A 17,478-nucleotide genomic window follows, 5' to 3' on the forward strand; every position below is an offset into this window, starting at 1 on the left:
CTAATATGATAAGTTAACAATAACAATAGTGGGCGGGTTATTTCTCAAAAAATCCTTAATTTAAGGATATTATCTAAACGCAACTGATTGAATTTTGCAATGAGAAGCATGACAAAGTAACATGTCCACAAGAATAATAGAGCAAGTAATATATAACACAAATTTTTAAAAAAAGCCGGTGTTCAGTAAATTAGTGAATGGCGGAAGTTGGGACAACCAACAACTGCCAAACCACCACTCCTGTCGCCACTCTCTTAGCTTCTCCTAAGAATCCGGCGTCCCCCTCCGATTTCGACCTTGCTAACCATCCCAATCCCCTGATTCCAGCGCTTCTGACCTCCCCCCATCCCCCGATTTGTCGAGTTTGAAGTCCGGAATTACAACAACTCCGAATACCTCGACCCCAATTGCATATATACCTTATTGTGGGTTTTTATCATTTCACCTCATCTACTTTGATGGTGGCAAACATGGCAGCGGCGGAGGTGGTGATGACTATGGCGGCAGAGGTGACGATGACGACAACTATGAAGGGAAAAATATGAGGGCTTGCAGTTGGTAACGGAGAGGGAGAAAGGGGTTGAGGTTTTGATGGAGGAGAGAGAATTTGAAGGTTTGTTAATGGTGGAAATGTTTAGTTTTGAGGAGAGATAAAGATACGGGATGAAAGTAGAGCCATTGGGGTAACCTTTGTATTTTGTGTTTATTTTTTTTATTTTAATACTCTGTTTTTGTGAAAAAAAAGGGTCACTTTTGTGAAGAAAAAGGGTCACTTTTGTGGAAAAAAAGGGTCATTTTTGTAAAAAAGGGGACACTTTTGTGAAAATATGAATCACTTTTATAATAAAAAGGGTCACTTTTGTAAAGAAAAAGGGTCACTTTTATAAAGAAAAAGGGTCACTTTTTCGTAAAAATGTTCGATGTACAATAAAATTACTGTAAACCGGGGGCATGCAAAAGGAGTTGAATATATAATACATTATTAATTTTTTATTCAGATTTTTATTGTAATTACATTTTTATTTTGATTTTGATTTATCCCAATTAATACAAAGTTTGATCAACCACCACCACAACATAGAATCCATGCGATGAGTGAAAACCACCCCCTAAGTATTAGAGATAAGCATCCTTGCGAATGTCACTCTGAAAATAGAATGTTATTACAAGGTTAAACTCAATATTGTAACCCCATACCCAAAAAATGTGCATAAACCCCTTTTTTTCCCTCTATACACATGATACTCGCATTCTATATTTAGCCTAAATGATGACATTACAAACAATACAAGGGCTATGTATGATAAGCTATACACTCCCATCATGCTGCAGAATCAATTCATCTTACAATTTCTCGAGTAGTTAGAAGATAACCCGCCTTGTGTCTGGAAAAACTCAAATGGTGTCCCTGGGCCAAATGACCTTCTGGTGGAATTCGGCGAGCCAGGCAACAGAGGCTCGAACACTGGAGTCCTCTTCAGGTGAGCTACAGACATGGGTATAGCTTCGTTCTCAATTAGCCTAGGCTGCGGTTCAATATTACCTAGGGATAATATGGGGCCACCCAAGCGCTCAGCTTGCTGTAATAGGTTGATCTTACTTGGTCTGTATGTGAAGCGGAAGTATTTTAGAGCTAGTATGGGACCCATTCCCGCAACAACAATTAGCTGAAACAAACACACAGGTTTCTGTCAGTCCAACAAAAAAAAAAAACAGAAGTAGAAGAAAGCAGCAGGCAAGGAAAGGTATCTATAGGGAGTCTAACAGATATCCATCGAGTAGAGACTTACAAACATAGTAATCCAGTATGATGGTTGCTTACACAACCGGAACATGATTGTGTGCATTCCTGAAGATGGAATAGTGCTGACAATGAGATTGATGATGTAGAAGGCAATCAAATTCCCCCATATTGCAAGGTGCTGTAATATCGTAAAAGAACTAAAACCAGGGAAACAAGAACATAAGTTTGACAGGATAAACTAACAAGGGGGCTAAGTATGAAATAATAATACTTTAGATCAAACCAATCGAGGTACATAACTGGGCCAAAGTGTGAACCACCCCAATCTCTCTTTTTAAAATACATAGCTCCAGAAATTGCAATTTAATAACCGCATTTAATGATGAAAGGTTTAAGAGACCCACATTGGATCCCAAGGGAGTTGCCTTTAACTGGGGGGAGGGGGTTGGGGACTTGGGGAGGAAAAAAAAAACCTACATCTTTTATTCGAAATTCCTCGCCAGCATATTACTTTCTTCAACCAGCATATTCTAAATCTTGCAATCAGAGTAAAGTATTTTTTAGGGCTTACTTTGTTTCCAGTGCTACAACAAAAGCTTGCAGCCAAATGCATCCAGACAGCGCAACCATAGCTACCTGCTCCGTTTCACTTTTTTCACCAGCATATGCATTTAAACTGATAATAAATACAACAATAGCCTGCATATTGCATCAACTTGGCCGGTTAAATACAACCAAGAAGATGAATATATAGGAAATTAGCTCAATAAATAAATGCAACTTAAATACATCAGTCCCTGATGGATAACCAGTACCAAATGCAATCAGGAATTTACAGTGTGTGAATAGACTTTCCTAAGGTGGCAGGAATTTACAGTGTGTGAATAGACTTTCCTAAGGTGGCAGATAAAGATGATCAAACTAGTGAAAATTGTCTCAAGGGGGTAGAAATGCCTGAAGAAATTAATTGTTATGCTTAAAATTTGTGCACGAACTCACTAAGGACTTTCATTTCGTCACTATTCTCAATAGAATTACAACATTATAGACGCAAATGAGGATTAAAATACGTACATGGAAAAGAGACCGTCCAAACCACCCAGCAAAGGTACTTGGATTCAGAACCCTGTTACAAAGGAGCAACTATGAGACACACAGTACACTCAGCTGATTGTATATTAAATGCTAAATCAGAGAGATTTTAATTTTTATAAACAATTTATCCCAATAAGAGTTATAATCAAAAGAATTCTCTTAAAGTAACATATAAATATGAAATCAATGCCGAGCAAATTCATGTAATTATTGAGAAATATAGATTTAATCTGTCTCACCCAGTCTGACGAAAAAATTCGACTAGAATGTAATAATGTATCATAAGTTTTTCACCAACATATCCTGATCAGTCTTTTACCCATTATTCTGCAAAATTAAATGATTTCACTAAGTATTTAAACTACTCTTTCCATCATCTCTGAAGACATCAAACTAAACATGCATTTAACAAGGAAGCAAACCAACAAATTAATTAATTTTTTTGTTTTCTTTAGTGAACCATATATTTCAAGCTCCAAGAGAAAAGTGCAGACCTTCCAGCTTGACAGTAAAATAAGATCTGGGGATGCTGCATAACTGTCCTCTCATTTAGATCTTTGTCAAGGACACTAACTAGCACAGCTGCACAGGAACACTTTTGTAGAAAACATTATAAGCCATTAAACGACAGAATTGAAAAGGCTAGTTCCAGATATGCCTGAAACAAAAGAGTAACTGAATGTCCCAGAAGGCCAGAAGAGTTAGGTAAATTGTATTAATGAAGCCAAATAAAAGAAAAGTACAAAGATTAAGAGCTTTAAGAGTGGCGTACAATATTTGTATGAAGCAGATAATTAGGGACTTGTAAAAGGAGTATTGGGAAAGAAATGCAGTGCGGTTATATGAATAGCGTCCATGCACAAGAATCAATCTCTTTAAATATTGGAATCCTGCAATTGAGATATACTTGTGAGACACATTTACATAAGATTTTAGACCAAAGTCAAGCCTCAAAAACACATCCAACGTGTTTAAGAGACTTCCAAGATCCATGTCAAAATATTTATCTAAAAAGGAACATGTAATAAACAGTTTACCATACTAATTAAATTCTTAATCAGAAACAATATGCTCCTCTTCCATAAATTAGCTTGAAAATGAATTATCTGTAATATCTATAAATTTTATAAGGTCAAAATATGTTCAATCATCTTCAGTTAGAGAGATGATCCGGCAACCTACAATTAACAATCAGGATTTTTGAATGTATGGCAATATGGTAGTCGCTTAAAATCATCAAGACCCAAATATCGGCAACTGACTGACAGCCTGAGTTGATAAAATATAAAAAGAAAATGATATAAGAGGTGCCTTTTGGATAAATCCAAGTCTGAAAACTTATTTATGGACAAAGTTTGGACACAACTCTAAATCTTCTACCAAAAAAAAAAAGGAAACAATATTACTCATACATTTATAGGAAACTACCAATAGATCAAGGCCATGTTTATATACCGTGGTTTTTCTCATTCCCTATATCAACTCTTATCTTTCCATATTCATCAATGGATAATTCCATCCATTCACTTTATGTACTACTTCCTCCATTCTGGAATAATTGACTATATGTAAGTGAAATTATAAAACTGTTAATTACACTTATTTAACAACAATTGACATGGTAATGCTTGTTCTGTTTTTTTGTTTTTCTTTTTCATTTAATAAATTAATAATTAGCTATAGTCAAAGTTAGAATATAAATAGAGTAAAAAGTCAAACTGTATTATGACGAACGGAGGTGGTATCTAGAATTCTTAACAATATATAATTTATTGCCAAGGACCACTTGATACTTCTCGCATAGTGGTTCATAAAAAACCCTCTAGCACAATTAAGGATGAATGTCTATCCATTACGTGTAACAGAAGGCTACATTGGGCACCTGATACAACTAAGCTGCCAAGATCTAAAAGTCCTAGGAAAGTTTTTGTAAGAAAATTGCTGATGATTGAGGGAAAGGAAATAAGAAGATAAGCTTACTAACTTTTTTCCTGTCTCATTAACAGATAAGCTAACCTACTTCAACAAAAGAAATAATTTAATGCAAACAAATTCTTCCTATGTATTTTAATACTAACAACACTTTCCTAAAATGGAAATGTCACAATACTTAAAAGTTGCACTATTACCCTTATTTAAAGGTCATGGCCAACCTCATTTTGAGTATATCAAATCATGTGAGGCCCACTATTTTTAATTACCGTGAAAAAGTGTGTTGCAAGTATTAAAAAACGGAGGAAGTATATTTTCAGACTTAACAAGCAATTGCTTTAACTGATATTTTTTATTTCCTTCATAAGATTTACAAATTAAACACATATGAAAAAAAAAAAAAAAAAAAAAAAAAAAAAAAAAAAGAAGAAGAAGAAGAAGAGAGGCTAAGAAGATTTTAGTTTCCCTAATCAATGTTAACTTTTCTTAATTAAAAATTGTTGTTCCAAAGAATACTACAAGAAGGGGGGTTGAATTGTAGTATGAGAATTTAGCCTAACTTTTTGCGGAATTAAAATTAAGTTAGCTAAAGGAACTGAAAGATAAACTAAAGGAACTAAAGAATGCAAGAGAGATTTTACGTGGAAAACTCCTTGGCCCTAACAAGGAGAAAAACCACGACCACTTGGGATTTTGGGAAAAGAATCTTCACTATAATAGGGCAAATGATCCTATTACAAGCTAAAGACTCAAACTCAAGTTCCAAACGAACTTGAGACCCTGAGGAACAAGTCACCCAACTTGTTACTCTTCTCTTCTCTTTCTCTCTTCTCACTTCTCTGTTCTCTCTTCTCTTTCTCTTCTCTTTCTCTTCTCTCTTTCTCTTCTCTTTCTCATACACAAATGTTCACTCGAACTTCCCTATTCCCCAATTACAACTCGAAAGAAAAACAAACTCTAGTATAAGGACATTAAGAACACTCAAATGAACTTGTGTGGAATTTGACTCTTAACTCGTTTAAAACTTGAAAACTTATGTGAGCAAGGGTAAGTTTTTCCATCTGAAATCAACAGCTATTTATAGACCAAAATTCGTTTAAGAAAAACTTCTTTGTGCAGCAAATCCACAACGCCACTACTCCAACCCACTAAGAAGATCATGTTCCTAAAATTAAGGAAACATGAACTCCTTAATGTGCACGATCATGACTTGAAGAAAATCATTGAGGAGTAGGCCGCGAGTTTTTAGAAAACGTGGGAGATTTTATTTGCAAAAGATATTTTTAGAAAATCAGAAATAAAATCTTTTTGGTTAAGAAAAAGATAATCGTTAATAGACTTAACCACTTACCTAAAAACTAGCATGCACAATTTTATCTCTTTAGACCAATTCCACACAGATTTTTCGAGTGCCATTTAATATCTTATACTTACATAAATCCTAAAATATAAAAATATATTTAGTCTTCATGTTCTCTGATGAAACTTCTACTCTGAGGCTTCTGTTCCTTGGGAGGAACTTCTCTTCTCTGATGAGGCTTCTTCTCTGAAGCTTCTGTTCCCTGAGGGAACCTTCTCTTCTCCAGTCTTCATTTCTGAAGCGCCAGTTCCTGTGAGGGAACTCTTCTATATGGCTAGCTCTGCTTCTGGCCTTCTTGTTCCTCATGGTATTTTTACAAGACACTTAATTCTCCTGGTCTTTATAACTGAGTACACACTTAAACAATCAAGAACTTTTTAGTTTGTAAGTAAGTGAGGTTGTGTCATCATCAAAATCATTAAGTCCAACAATATTCCCCCTTTTTGATGATGACAAACAAACCAAACTTACTTACAAGGAAACAGAGATAATCCATTTTATTCCTAAAGAAAGGAAATGCAAAAACAAAATACAATGCAGAATGGAAACTAATGTTTAAGGAAATAAACAATGCATAAATGAATAACTTAAGGAAAAACTGAAAAAACTTGTATATACATTATACCTGTATGTAGAGATTAGGCAGCTTGTGAAGATTTCGAACAGAGACCATAGAATGATTAAGTTTCCTTGATAGTTTGCATCCTTTTCCCCCTTTTGGCATTATCAAAAACTATCACACACACGTATAGTATACCATAACACAGCACCAACTAGTGGTTTAGTGTTAAGACAAGAAGCATGTAAGAGAGAAAATATTCACAAAGCATATAGGCAAAAGAAACATAGACATTCATCATCCAAAACCGATTAAAAACATCGGCCAAATGTACCAAATTCGCAAGTTTGCCAAAGAAATTAAAAAGTGCCCACAATATTACAGACCAAATAAAAAATTGTTCCCAAAAGCAAATAAACATAAGTTTCATCAACATAAAGAGGTTGCAAGGAAAGACAGGTTAAGATGCAATGCTCTGGTCATCATCAACAGCAAGATCCTCCAGCTTCTTACTGATTTGAGACACTATGTCCTTCACAATGGACTGTCTCCCTTGTTCAGAGCTTGAGACCAGCTTCTTGACATCAGTGCTCAGAATGAGCATGCTCTTCTTCAGTTCAGCCATGTTTTGCTTTGAATCCTCTTGTTCCTTCAACACCTTCAGGAGCATATCCTTCATCTCCTTGACCTCCTCGCTGGGAGCCTTTGATGGGGAACTGAAAGCTGCAAAACCTGTTCCTGCAGATGCATACTTGCCCAGACTAGGAGAGCTTGAGACTTTCTGCAATTCCTCTTGCACCCCAGTCATATCAATGCAAATGGGTGCAGAGGGCTCCTTTTTCTTCATCAGCCTTAAACTCTTCCTTTTCTTCCTTCCCCCTGTCTCATTCACTTCCTCAACCACCTTTTCCTCTTCCTCCTCCTGAATATCCTGCACTACTCCCTCTATGATCCCAGTAGCTCTCTCCTCTTCCCCCTCAGCTAGTCCACCTACTTCCTTAGGCCTTTTCTCCTTTTCCTCCAGCACAACTTCAAAACATCCATCCACAACCTTCATCTTATGATTTTCAAGGAAAATAGATTGCATGTATTCGGTGTTTTTGAGGGGCAGAGGTTCTTTATCAGTAAAGGAGATGCCAAAGCTTTCGAAAACATAGGTAAGTAGGTTACCATATCCCACCTTCCATCCTTTTGGAACACAGATCGGAGTGATGAGAGAGAAGGTAATTTTTGTGTGGTGTAAATTTGTGTGAGGCTGACATCTTTTATGGTGGAGGTAAATTGGTGAAGTGAGGTGTCGTTTGGGAGGTAAGGTGAATTTAGTTTATTTGACATTCATATTTATTGCGTAGGGAAACGCAAACCGTGTTTCAAGAGAGTAGTGTAAGTGGGCTACTTTTTGAACAAAAGATAATGATGAATTTAGATGCATTCATCCGATTTTTGTGTTTAGATAAAAAGAATTTGGAATTTTGAAAAATAGATAAACACAACAATTTTATCTTTTGAATATTGTTAGTAAAGAACACTTGCAAATACAACTTGATACACGGAACAAATCAACAAGGCTCATGCAACCAATTTTGGACTTTTCATATTCTATGTCTTTCAAATTTACATGCCCTTTGTAAATATTACTCCTGCTTACAACCTGTCTTAACTATGTAATTAAACATATAACACTTGTGCACAGTATACAACAGATTAAGCATGTCAGTTTGAGTTTCATACCTGAGGGAACTTGATGCATTTTTCTCGGTATAACTTAATCATCCCAAGTTCCATTCTCATCTTCTCATGCCTTTCTCTATTTAAGGGTTTTGTTAATATATCTGCAATTTGATTGTCAGTTTGGCAGAAATCTAATTTAATCAAACCCTTTTCAACATTATCCTTAAGGAAATGATGCCTTATATGAATATGCTTAACTCTTGAATGATGGACTGGATCTTTAGATATGCAAATTGCACTAGTGTTATCACAGTAGATAGTAATGCAATTAAATTTAATACCAAAGTCACGTAAGTGTTGTTTTATCCAAAGGACTTGAGAGCAACAAGCAGCTGCTGCTACATACTCAACCTTTGCAGTAGATAATGCAACAGTATTTTGTTTCTTGGAACCCCAAGAAACTAGACAAGAGCCAAGGAACTGAACCATACCTGAGGTGCTTTTCCTATTGACTAGGTCACCTGCATAGTCAGCATCTGTGAATCCTCTAAGCATAAAGTCATCACTTCTAGGATAGAACAGACACAGGTCATCTGTTCCTTTGAGGTATCTCAAAATTCTCTTAACAGCCGTTAGATGTGATTCTTTAGGATTAGACTGAAATCTAGCACATAATCCAACACTAAAGGAAATGTCAGGCCTACTGGCTGTTAGATATAACAATGAACCAATCATACCTCTGTAAGTGGTTTGATCCACACTTGTTCCTTGTGGATCCTCATCAAGTCTTGTTGCTGTTCCCATAGGTGTATGATTTGTCTTGGCATTTTCCATGTTGTACTTCTTCAGAAGTTCCTAGACATACTTCTGTTGATGAATCATTATTCCTTCAGCTGTTTGCTTTATTTGAAGTCCAAGGAAGAAATTCAATTCACCCATCATGCTCATCTCAAATTCACCACCCATTAGCTCAGCAAAGTACTTGCACAAACCATTGTTAGTAGCACCAAATATAATATCATCTACATAGATCTGTACAACTAACAAATCAGTTCCTCGAGATTTAAGAAAAAGAGTTTTGTCTACTTTTCCTCTTTTGAAGTCATTTTTCAGTAGGATCTTTGAAAGCCTTTCATACCAGGCTCTTGGAGCTTGTTTGAGCCCATAGAGAACTTTATCAAGCTTAAAAACATGATTTGGAAATTTTGGATTTTCGAAACCTGGAGGTTGTTCAACAAACACCTCCTCATTTAAGAAACCATTTAGAAAAGCACATTTCACATCCATTTGATAGAGTTTGAAACCCATAAAAGAAGCAAAAGCCACTAGAATTCTAATAGCTTCTAATCTAGCTACAAGAGCAAAGGTTTCATCGAAATCAATACCTTCCTGTTGGTTGTAGCCCTTTACAACCAATCTAGCCTTGTTCCTTACTATGGTGCCATGTTCATCAAGCTTGTTCCTGAACACCCATTTGAGCCCAATTACTTTCTTTCCCTTAGGCTTTGGCTCAAGGTGCCAGACCTTGTTCCTTTCGAACTCATTGAGTTCCTCTTGCATGGCCACTATCCAATCAGCATCTCCCAAGGCTTCTTGATGATTTCTTGGTTCTAGAATGGACAGAAATGCATGGAATGCGCAGTAGTTCCTCATCTGTGATCTTGTTTGAGTTCCTTTTCCTATATCACTGATAATTAGATCAGTTGGATGGGAACCTCGATACCTGAATGGCCTGGGTTGGAATTCCCTTGCTGGAACTCCAATTTGAGGAGCTTCTGTTTCTGTTCCTTCTGCTTCTTCTGCTTGTTCCTCATTCACCTGTTCATCTGGTTGAGGAACCTCTCCATTTTCTTGATGATCCTCTTCTGGAGCAGGCTGCTTTTCTTTGGTTTGCTTTTGGGTCTCTTCTTCATCCCTGTCTCTTATCAATCCAATTTCAAAATCATTATCATCTTCTTGTTCCTGTACACTCACAAACTGGTTAACTTCATCAAAGATTATATGAATGCTTTCCTCAACACACATTGAGCTTTTATTGTAAACTCTATAAGCTTTGCTATCAGAGGCATATCCTAGAAATATGGCCTCTTCCCTTCTTTCATCAAATTTCCCTAGGTTTTTCTTACCATTGTTATGTACAAAGCACTTACAACCAAAGGCTCCAAGATGAGATATGTTTGGCTTTCTTCCCCTGAATAGTTCATAGGGAGTCTTGTTGATGATACTTCTGATTGTTACTCTGTTAAGGACGTAACATGCTGTATTTACGGCTTCAGCCCAGAAGTTCCTTGACAATCCACTTGCAATCAACATCGTTCTAGCCATTTCCTCAAGGGTTCGATTCTTCCTTTCTACAACTCCATTCTGTTGGGGAGTCCTTGGAGCTGAGAAGTTATGATTCATGCCATTTTCCCTGCAAAACTCATCGAATCTTGAGTTCTCAAATTCAGTTCCGTGATCTGATCTGAGATGGACTATGGAGTGACCACTGATTTTCTGTATTTTCTTGGCAAAGGCAACAAACTCGTTAAAAGTTTCATCTTTACTAGCAAGAAAAATAACCCAAGTGAATCTAGAATAATCATCAACAATAACCAAAACATATTTCTTGCCACTCCTGCTTTGAATTCTCATGGCACCACACAAATCCATATGGATTAATTCCAAAGGCTTTGTAGTGCTCACCATTTTCTTCAATTTAAAAGATAGCGAACATGCTTGCCTTTCACACATGCATCACAAACTTTGTTCTGTAAGAACTTGATAATAGGAAGTCCCACAACCAAGTTCCTTGATCTTAGCTTGTCCAGTAATGAAAAGCTAGCATGTCCAAAACGTTTATGCCATAGTAGGGGATCATCTTCAACAACACTCAGACATGTAAGGTTGTTCCTTGGGATTAAGTTGAGGTCAACTGTATAAGTGTTCCCTCTTCTTGTTCCTTCTAGAACAACCTTTCCTGAATTGTTGTTGATGATGTTACAAGAATCAGAAGTAAAACTTACAGAGTTTCCTTTGTCACAAAATTGTGATATACTGAGCAAATTGTGCATTAAGCCCTCGACCAGGAACACATTATCAATGGAATGAGATTTTGATCTACCAATTTTGCCTTTTCCAATGATCTCGCCCTTCTTATTATCCCCAAAGGTTACTGTTCCTCCAGGGTAGTCTTCTAGTGAGAGGAATTTTGATTTATCACCTGTCATATGCTTTGAACAATCGCTGTCGAGATACCACGAGTTGTTCCCCCTCACTAGGACCTGCAAGAAAACTAAGCATTAGGATCAGGAACCCAGGTTTCCTTGGGTTCCTTAGACGTGGATGCAATATCAGTTTTCTTGACCCACACTTGTTTTACATTTCTTTTATTAGCTTCTTCTCTTATCCTACACTGTCCATAGAGATGTCCAGTCTTACCACAAAAAGTGCATACCTTCATGCTAGGAAGCTCAACATATTTCTTTTGCTTACCTTTCTTGGTCATATAACCAAGACCTTCAGTTCTTTTTCCTTGAGCTTCAGCTATCCACTTAGGTATGACTTTTGGGTCAATACTTCTATTCTTTCTAGCATTCAGTTCCGATTCAAGTTGATCCTTTTGGGTTTTTAAAGTAGAAAGCTCATTTTTCAAATTTTCAAAATCAACATTGAATTTAAGCAATTGATCGCTTGAGGAACTGCTAGAACTGATATCAGAATTCATGAGCTTATACTGAGTTAGTTCAACATTCAGAAGAATACTTTCATTCTTAATCCTATCAGCTATCTCAGTTATGTGTTTGTATTTAAAATCAAGCTCTCTTAGTTTGCTTTGAGACTTGGCATAGGCTGTTTCCAACCAAGCACCATGTTCTTTGCAAACCTTAAGAGCTTTTTCACATTTTTTCAACTTTACACATGTATCTCTAAAGAATTCTTCTTCTTCTAGACATATATCTATCAAGACATCTTTAGAGAGAGTTTTAAGCTGTTTAGGATCAAGAAATACCTCTTTCTAGAGTTCCTCAAGGTAAGCCTTTTCATCATCTGATTTGGCCATTAAACAGAGATTGGCTGTCTCCTCTTCTGGTTGGTCATCATCTTCTTCTTCACTTTCTGAGTCTCCCCAGGCTGCTATCATGGCCTTCCTCATGTCTGACTTTTGATAGTTTGCTTTGCTGAATTTTTCTCTTCCCTGTTCCTTAGCCTTTCCTTTCCCTTTATCATTTTCCCAAAGGGGACAGTCTCTGATAAAGTGATCTGGAGATCCACACTTGTGGCAGTTGTAGTCAGGCTTTGGATTTGAGGTCTTTTTCCCAAAGTTCCTTGAGGTTCGGCCTTTCTTGAACATCTTTTTAAATCTTCGCACAATTAGGGCAGCCTCATCCTCTTCTACTTCTGAGTCTTCCTCCTCATCAGCCTTAAGAGCCAATCCCTTATTCCTCATGGGTTCATTGTTGACTCCAAGGTGTAACTCATGAGTCATGAGAGAACCTGCTAGTTGCTCAATATTGAACTTGGTAAAGTCCTTCGTTTCCTGAAGGGCTGTCACCTTAGCTCTCCACCTCTCATCTTGTGGAAGACTTCTAAGAACCTTCCTAACCTGCTCATCTGTAGGAATCTGTCTACCAAGGGAAACTAACTCATTTATGATGTTAGTAAAACGGGTTAGCATCTCTTGAATGGTTTCCTTAGGCTGCATTTCAAATCTTTCATACTTAGACATAAGTAGATCAATTTTTGAGCGTTTAACCTCATTAGTTCCTTCATGAGTAATCTGCAGCAAATCCTAGATTTCCTTAGCGTTCTTGCACCCCATAACACGATTGTGTTCGTGAGGTCCAAGTCCACAGTGGAGCAATTTCACAGCCATAGCATTTATTTCCATTTTATCAAAGTCTTCTTTTATATATTCAGACATAGGCTTAGGGATTACCTCGTTCTGAGCATTTGTTTCGGTGACTTCGAAATCACCAACCTCGATGACCCTCCAGACTTGGTAGTTCTTTGCCTTGATAAAGATCTCCATGCGGTTCTTCCAGTAGGTATAGAACTTGCCGTTGAACATAGGAGGCCTCTGTGTTGAGTATCCTTCCTCGAGCTTCTCATGAGTATTCATTTTCTCCAAGACCTTTCTTCTTCAGGGTTTCCTGATTTTCCTAGAAGTTAGGCTCTGATACCAATTGTTGTTCCAAAGAATACTACAAGAAGGGGGGGTTGAATTGTAGTATGAGAATTTAGCCTAACTTTTTGCGGAATTAAAATTAAGTTAGCTAAAGGAACTGAAAGATAAACTAAAGGAACTAAAGAATGCAAGAGAGATTTTACGTGGAAAACTCCTTGGCCCTAACAAGGAGAAAAACCACGACCACTTGGGATTTTGGGAAAAGAATCTTCACTATAATAGGGCAAATGATCCTATTACAAGCTAAAGACTCAAACTCAAGTTCCTTAACGAACTTGAGACCCTGAGGAACAAGTCACCCAACTTGTTACTCTTCTCTTCTCTTTCTCTCTTCTCACTTCTCTGTTCTCTCTTCTCTTTCTCTTCTCTTTCTCTTCTCTCTCTCTCTTCTCTTTCTCATACACAAATGTTCACTCGAACTTCCCCATTCCTCAATTACAACTCGAAAGAAAAACAAACTCTAGTATAAGGAAATTAAGAACACTCTAATGAACTTGTGTGGAATTTGACTCTTAACTCGTTTAAAGCTTGAAAACTTATGTGAGCAAGGGTAAGTTTTTCCATCTGAAATCAACAGCTATTTATAGACCAAAATTCGTTTAAGAAAAACTTCTTTGTGCAGCAAATCCACAACGCCACTACTCCAACCCACTAAGAAGATCATGTTCCTAAAATTAAGGAAACATGAACTCCTTAATGTGCATGACCATGACTTGAAGAAAATCATGGAGGAGTAGGCCGCAAGTTTTTAGAAAACGTGGGAGATTTTATTTGCAAAAGATATTTTTAGAAAATCAGAAATAAAATCTTTTTGGTTAAGAAAAAGATAATCGTTAAAAGACTTAACCACTTACCTAAAAACTAGCATGCACAATTTTATCTCTTTAGACCAATTCCACACAGATTTTTCGAGTGCCATTTAATATCTTATACTTACATAAATCCTAAAATATAAAAATATATTTAGTCTTCATGTTCTCTGATGAAGCTTCTACTCCGAGGCTTCTGTTCCTTGGGAGGAACTTCTCTTCTCTGATGAGGCTTCTTCTCTGAAGCTTCTGTTCCCTGAGGGAACCTTCTCTTCTCCAGTTTTCATTTCTGAAGCGCCAGTTCCTGTGAGGGAACTCTTCTATATGGCTAGCTCTGCTTCTGGCCTTCTTGTTTCTCATGGTATTTTTACAAGACACTTAATTCTCCTGGTCTTTATAACTGAGTACACACTTAAACAATCAAGCACTTATTAGTTTGTAAGTAAGTGAGGTTGTGTCATCATCAAAATCATTAAGTCCAACAAAAATTCCATAACTAGTAATAAAGATAATTAACTTGACACAGCAACAAAAAAAAAACATAAAAAACAACGAAAGTTCATGACTAAAAACAAAACCACAATTAATTATATGAGATGAGGAGTTAAATTAACAAAAAAATACTTGAAAATGCAAACTCCCAATGCTATAATCGGCTGCCCTTGCAGCTTGTAATCCTTCCCTCCCACTGATTCCAACACCAATATCAGCTTGCTGTATCATCCTTACATCATTGCCACCATCACCAATAGCCAATGTTTTATAGTCACATGACTTTAAGAGCTGTACAAGCTGCAATCAAGGGTCAAAAAATAATAACGATGCATTCACGAACACCCATACGTCCATGTAATATCAATTTTTAGATAACAATTTGTTGAGCTTATATGTTTTGATGATGACTCAAGGAACCTAAGCAAACCTATAACAAGTTTAACTTTCGGTTTTAGCTTTGATTTTTGACAGGTTTGTGCTAGGAAATTCTTGAGTGAGAAGGGAGCATGGAACAAGATCAGAGCTAGTTATGGAAGAATAAAGAAATCAATCAAGTCGTGTTCCTTGAAGGGAACTGAAGCTCAAGAGTTGAAGCTTCAAAGGAAAGTTCCTTGAGTGAGGAAAGTTCCTTGAGTGAGGAACTGCAGCTTCAGAGTCGAAGCTTCTCATAGTATCAAAGAGTCTAATGTATTTTTATCTTTACTTTAGGCAACTTGTATTTGTGTTAAGTACATTACAATTGATAGGATTTAAGTGGATTTAATTTTATTTGATAAAGATTTTATCTTTCCATATTTTAACTTTTTTTAATTCTATTTCGAAAAATATCTTTTTGAGTTAAAATATCTTGTTAGTTAAAAAGATTTTCAGTTTTAATTTTATCCTATTATTTTGGAAAAATTAATTTGTAAAATATTCTTTATAAACGGCTGTTTCACTTGGTCAAGGGAGTTAAGAGAAAATAGGAAGCATTAAACCACTTCCTTGTAATATGCTCAGCTTGCTACCCAAGTATCCACGAATTGCACTTCCTTAGTTTAAGGAAGTTGTGGTTAAGTGGTGATCAAGGAAACTACGATTTAACTGCAAAACTCTTTTATAAATAGCCTTGGTTTTCAGTTGGAAAAATACACTTGAGCATTACAGTCTTTTAGCTTTTAAAAAGAGTCATAATCCACTTTAGTCCTTGAGTGTCTTTGTACTTAGCAATTTAGAGTTTAACCTTTGAGTTGTATTGGGTTAGAGTTTGGGGAAACTCTAAGAGTGTTTTATTGCTTTGAGTGAAGCAAGGAGAAAGAGAGAGTGTTTGAGAGTTCAACTGATTGAGGGATCAGTTGAAGGGAGCTTAAGTTCATAGAGGAACTTGAGTTTAGAGTCTTAATTTGTAATAGGTTGTTTGCCCTATTATTATTAAGAATTGAGTTAAAATCCCTTGTGGTCGTGGTTTACTTCTTGATTAGGGCCAAGAAGTTTTCCACGTAAAATCTCTCTTTGCACTTTTAGTTTTTATTCGAGTTCCTTTATAAATTTCGCAAAAATTACCCTAGTTCCTCTACAATACAATTCACCCCCCTCTTGTATTGTTCATTCGAGTCAACAATTGGTATCAGAGCTTGTTCCTCGAAGAAATCAGGAAACCCTGACGAGTTAAGTTCTTGGAAGCAACATGAACAATCACGAGAAACTGGAAGAAGGTTACTCTACACAGCGTCCTCCTATGTTCAATGGGAAGTTCTACACCTATTGGAAGAACAGGATGGAAATTTTTATCAAAGCTGACAACTACCAAGTTTGGAGAGCTATAGAAGTTGGTGATTTCGAAATCACCAAAACCGTTGGTGAAAATGAGGTAGTACCTAAACCCATGTTTGAGTTTGATAAGGAAGATTTTGAAAAAATGGAAATTAATGCACTTGCTGTTAAATTACTTCAATGTGGTCTTGGTCCCATGAACACAATCGTGTTATGGGCTGTAAAAATGCTAAAGAAATTTGGGATTTGCTACAAGTAACACATGAAGGAACTAATGAAGTGAAACGCTCTAAAATTGATTTGCTTATGTCTAAATATGAACGTTTTGAAATGCAACCTAAAGAAACTATCCAGGAAATGTTAACAAGGTTCACTAACATTATTAATGAGCTTGTTTCTCTTGGAAAGAAAATACCTATTGATGAGCAGGTCAGGAAAGTTCTAAGGAGCCTCCCTCAAGATGAAAGATGGAGAGCCAAAGTGACTGCCCTACAAGAAACTAAGGACTTCATAAAATTCAACATTGAGCAACTTGTTGGTTCCCTCATGACTCATGAGTTGCACTTAGGAACAAGCAATAGTGAAGGGAACAAAGGAAAAGGTTTAGCTCTCAAAGCTGGTGATCAAGAAGAATCTCAGGTAGATGAAGAAGAAGCGGCTATGTTGGTGAGAAGGTTCAAAAGAATGTTCAATCGAAATAATAGAACAAGGAACTTCACCAAGAAGTCCTCTAACTCAAAGGCTGATTCTGGATGTCACAAATGTGGATCCCTAGATCACTTTATTCGTGAATGTCCCTTGTGGGAAAATGAGAAAGGTAAAGGGAAGGCCAAGGAACAGAACAAGAGCAACAAAACTCCTTACAGCAAAACAGACATTAGGAAGGCTATGATT

The 17,478-nt window shown here is 36.7% G+C and overlaps 1 pseudogene across 1 annotated transcript; it reads right to left on the minus strand.

Annotated features, from left to right (window-relative positions):
• Nucleotides 1-1,123: 1,123 nt before the first annotated feature.
• Nucleotides 1,124-15,186, minus strand: LOC145643021 (phospholipid-transporting ATPase 2-like; annotated as a pseudogene). The gene is made up of 8 exons (XR_014115738.1): nt 15,181-15,186; nt 14,976-15,129; nt 3,612-3,729; nt 3,334-3,514; nt 2,819-2,870; nt 2,316-2,443; nt 1,791-1,941; nt 1,124-1,667 (listed from the first exon to the last, which is right to left on the minus strand). The product of XR_014115738.1 is annotated as a phospholipid-transporting ATPase 2-like (transcript).
• Nucleotides 15,187-17,478: the final 2,292 nt, after the last annotated feature.

The sequence above is a fragment of the Chenopodium album genome, chromosome 8 (genome assembly GCF_948465745.1).
Source record: "Chenopodium album chromosome 8, dcCheAlbu1.1, whole genome shotgun sequence".
NCBI classification, from domain to species: Eukaryota; Viridiplantae; Streptophyta; class Magnoliopsida; order Caryophyllales; family Amaranthaceae; genus Chenopodium; species Chenopodium album.